The sequence below is a fragment of the Aethalodelphis obliquidens genome, unplaced genomic scaffold, assembly GCF_003676395.1.
Source record: "Aethalodelphis obliquidens isolate GAN/ISIS:26980383/991018 unplaced genomic scaffold, ASM367639v1 scaffold20, whole genome shotgun sequence".
NCBI lineage: Eukaryota > Metazoa > Chordata > Mammalia > Artiodactyla > Delphinidae > Aethalodelphis > Aethalodelphis obliquidens.
Window position 1 is genome coordinate 22599647 of NW_020837964.1, and position 5238 is coordinate 22604884.

A 5238-nucleotide genomic window follows, 5' to 3' on the forward strand; every position below is an offset into this window, starting at 1 on the left:
AAAAAAAAAAAAAAAAAAAAAAATGTGAAAAAGTTATGAGAAATATAAAGCAAGGTAAGATATTAATTTTATTTAAATGCACCTTTCCACCAATATAGTGGATCATAGAATCTTTTTTTTTTATTACAAACATTTCAAAGACAGTATTGCATAGAATACACTTTAGTAAATGCTAATTTCAAAGTCCATGGAGAAAATCTGCCCAATCTACTTTCTCCCAGTTAATCTCAGCCCTTCCTTAAAAGCTAATTAAAAGTCATTTGAGCCATTTCTGAAAGCCAAATAGCAAAGAAATCATTTCCTTTTTTTTCTCCCAGGGTCATGATCTTGGCGTCAATTTCCAGTGATTAAACCTCAAGAGCTAAACATCAGCCTTCAAATGAGCTCATCATATCTGATGACACCTAGTTATTGCTGAAATCACTACCGATATATAGTTTTGTTTTATCTGAACTCCTCCAAGAATGTGAAAGTATCATTTCCAAAACCTAACCTGAACTCTTAAGTCTGTGTTGTTACTTTCTCTTTTAAAAAAAAAAATTATTTTGTGTCCCTCATGACTTTTAAAGAGGGCTCCTTTATTTTTTTAATTTTATTTATTTTTCGCTGCCCTTGGGTCTTTGTTGCTGCGTGTAAGGAACGGCACCAAAGACGGAGGAGAGCTTAAACAAGCTTTATTTGGGAACGCTCCCGGGCGAGGTTCACTGGTCCGAGAAAAAGGGGCCAGAGAAGTCACGCCCGGGCGAGGGTTTGGGCAGAATTTATAGGGGAAGACGGGAAAGGGGTGTGGTGAATCCGGGAGAGCGCAGGTTATTCCTTATTTGGTGGTCTCTTCGGGTATCGTGGCAATATCCGGTGCCGATTGCATCAGTCTCGGGACCGTTAGTCCCGCCCCTCGAAAGGCGGGAAGGCTGGGCCGGGTGGAAAGTCCCCAGGTTACTTCCTGGAACTGGGTGGTCCGGAAAGTCTCGGTCTAATGTAACCTGTGAGTCTGATTGCGTTCCCCTGCCTCGGGCCAGTTGGCCTTACACTGCGCGTGGTCTTTCTCTAGTTGCGGCGAGCGGGGGCCACTCTTTGTTGAGGTGCACGGTCTTCTCATTGTGGTGGCTTCTCTTGTTGTGGAGCACGGGCTTTAGGCGCGCGGGCTTCAGTAGTTGTGGCTCGTGGGTTCTAGAGCGCAGGCTCAGTAGTTGTGGCGCAAGGGCTTAGTTGCTCCGCGGCATGTGGGATCTTCCTGGACCAGGGCTCGAACCCGTGTCCCCTGCGTGTCCCTTGCATTGGCAGGCGGATTCTCAACAACTGCACCACCGCGGAAGCCCAATTATTTCTTTCTTGACACAAAAGGTCTGAGGCAGAGGCACCCACGGAAGAAGGCATTATGAGAACAGTCAGATTCGATTTGTGAAGACAATTAAGCTCAATTCTTTATGGCTGCTTTTTTCTTAGCTTTGAAATGTTTCTGTTGAATCCTTTGGATTCCTGGTAGCGTTACTGGGGGGGGGGGGGAAGAGTGATATTTATCAAACAAACAAACAAGAACAAAGAAATCTAGTTCTGTTCTTACTATGTGAATTAAATTGAGGGACTATGGAAGTTTGCAGTTTTGTGTTAGGAGTTTTAAAGAAGATATCTTTAGCATTTCCTTTCCTGAAAATATGTCTCTGCAGAGTGCTGTCAAATTTTAATTGTCCCCAGAGGACAGGTTACAGATAATTAAATCAACTCTCTCCAGCAAAGAATACTTTAAAACACTTCTGAGAGCCCTGTCGTTTTTACCCGACCTTTGAGAAAAACACTTAGCAATTGACGTAGTTTGTGTTTTTGTTAGAGGTTTCTCTTTGGCAGAGATGAATTAGCATCTGCCTTCATAAAGTCTGAGTTCAGATAAACGAGACACAGTTAGCCATTTGCTTGTCTTCTCATACTGGGTGCGCCTTGGATTGGAGGTCCATTTTATTCTAGATCAGTTTCATCAGTGGAGCTATATGAAAGAAAGTACATAATTTACTTCACAGTTTTTAAGAATGACTTATATTCAGTATAGAAACTAGGTAGAATAAATATTTTTCTCAAAATGCAGCAACTACCCTTATGCTTGTAAGAAACAGGGATGACACTGATGCTATTCCAGAAGCTTTAGCAGTTTCAGCTACGGGAGACTCTCTGAAAGGGCTTGAGATGTATGTGGGTTGACTTGCCAATTTTCTTCTTTATCCTTTCATAAAGCACCAATTCTGTGGTCAACCCCTAAATGTAAATTCTTGTAATTGGGAGTTCTAAAGTCTAGAGCACTTTCTTGCCTGTAAATACTGTCCCATATAGGACTTTGTACACATCAGATTCTCAGATGTGTATTAAGTAAGTAAAATGCTTATTAATTAAGCAAAGTAAATGCTTATTAATTAAGTAATGTGCTGTGGGGAAGTGGGTAGACCATTGGGTTTGAAGTTGGAATAATCTGCTCCATCTTTCCCACTATGTTTCTGTGAAGGTAAGTGAATCTACCTAGATATCAGTTATCTTTTCTATAAAAGAAGGTACTTTGATTTAAATTTTGATGAACTGTGTTAAAATTCCTCTGTTCACCTAAACAAAAACTATTGAAATAGGACTTTTTCTTAAAAGTTCATAGGTATTTGTTTAGTCATCGTACATTTGTCAAGTTTGTTTGATGGGCCAGAAAAGATAAATGAGACCATTCTTACCTAAATAAGCTCACTGTGGGAATATAATTCTATAATTGAACAGTTTATTTTCTGTGGGTTAGGCTTCCCTTCAAAGTATGTCACATATTTTAAAGTTTCTCTGTGGCTGGCATCTCTTATGATGCTGCCAGTAATCTTTAAATTTATATATATATTTTTAATTACAAAGGAGTACATTCTGATTGATAGAAATTAAGCAAATGCAGAATGGCACGAAAAAGACAACACTAATTCCATGATCCCACTATTCAGAAGAAATGAGCTATTTAACTTAGAAAATAGATAGGCATAATACCAATATCAAATGTATCTACACGTTATTGATAAACATTAGTATACAGTAACTTTGCATTTCCTCTAAGAAGATAAAACGTAAATATATGAAATACCATAGTCACTTTCTTTTTTTCTAAAAGATAATCAATTGCCTTTATTCCTGAAAAAATGACTTCTTATCATTAAGCTCCGTAAGCCCAGCTGATGGTATTAATCATTTCTACATTTCCTTTCAGGGCTTCAATCTGAGGAGTCCAAAGTCATGAGGCTTCTGAGATAATAAAACAACATTGTATCTTAAATTACTCCTCATTTCCCCCAGTGTATAGTGGAAATTGTCATATTACTTCCTCCTAAACTATTTTGTTGACAAAATCCTCCAGCAGCAATAATTGGCTAGATATTTATACTTGAGATTTACTTCAGGTATTAAAGAAAATCTTATTGTAAGGCCTTTTATTAGAAGTTTGTCAAGAATGAGCTCATTCATAGACAATTTTCTGTTCTCCATCCAATGTTTATTTCCAAAATGGAGAAGCAGAATCCTGATTCAGTGATGAAAATTTTCTTTGCTTAAAATCCTTATTATATTTGAATGGGACTTAGTTTACATGTAATATTGAATTCAAATTTGAGCAGCTGCATCATTTTGGGGAGAAATAATTCCGAGTGCTTTCATGGCTCAAATTTTAATGTTATATCTAATTTGCCCAGATAAGAGCTCAAAATCAGCGTTTTGTGAGGAAATGATAGAAACTGTCATTAAAGTTGTTGAAAGTAGAAAAGTCAGGTACAAAGTTAAAGACAAATTTTTTCCCCATTTTTCTTTCTTTCTTTTTGAAATGAATCCTCAAATTTTTTGAACCATTATTTTTTCAGAAGGAAAAAAATTGTCAAAATCATTCTATTTGTGCCCTTGGTTGTGGATGATAAAAAATGAATTGACAATAGTTCACCAGATATAATTCCAAATGCTTTAAAATACTTCCACATTTGTGGAGAGATTTATGTTCTGTGCAGTATGAACAAAATCAGATTTTGTTTATTATAATTCATAACACCACAATGAGACTCATAGCACCCAATTCTGTCTACCTCTCCTTAGCACTTCTACTTAAAGCACCTTCAGTGTCCTCTAACCTCGGTACCTCAAAGAAGCCAGGTTAATGGAGAATTATGCTGCCACCACTATTTGGGATAACAATTGCCCTATTCTCAGAGCCATTTCTGCACCTCACGTTTCTAGAATGTGACTCTCCTATAACTATAAACTCCTGATTTTGGAACTGAACTCCCAGATTCCATGGTAGAAAATCTCATCCTGCAATTCCATCTACCTACTGGACATCAAAAATTTATGGCTGAAAAATATCTTGAAATATCCATAAATAAAATCACAATTTTTTCCTTCTTTTATCCCACCACTTACTTTTGGTTCTCTCATTGCCTACTTTTTTTTTGGTAGATGTTGACTCCCACTTATGTCTCAACAGTTGCTATCTGCTAATTTCACAAACTGGAAATCTGAAATTCACCCTAACTCCTCCGTCTCCATAACCACCAATAACCTGCATACAATAAAGGACCATGTCCTATCCACTCTAAGGATGGCTAAACATCTATTAACATTTTGCCCAACTTTCATAGTCACAGAAACTGCGTTAGATAACAGTTCTTCCCCTTCTGTCAAAGACTGTTGCCATGCATCCTGACTGCCTATCCTCCTTTCAGTATTGACCCTTTCAATTGGGGCATTCCTAACACTCTTGTCAAAATGGTCAACCTAAAATGAAGATAAAAACATCCTCCTGCTTTAATCAACTTAATGGCCTCTTGTCCTTGGGCTCATCCCTTGCCAATAGAATTCAGATGTCTACATTATTTCAGATCAGTTGTCTTCTAACGGTTCCTGAGTATGAGATATTGGGGTATTTTGACTCTTAGGGTTGTGCATGTTTAGTGAACATGACAATAACTTTCTCCCTGACAAGACTGACACCAAAATGGCTTTCCCTTGATTTACCTACTACAGCATCTAACCCTCATCTCATATTACCACCATCTTCTGAGTCAACACTTGCTTAAACAAGCAACTGAAACTGTTGATTATGACTTTAAATTTAATCATACACTCATAATTTCTTTTAACTATTTACTTTTTATATTGTGGTCTCTTCTTAGTCTTCCCTAGTTACTGTCCTAAATCAATTTTCCAATATTTGCTTTAATATAGTTCCACAAATTAAACAAAATATGT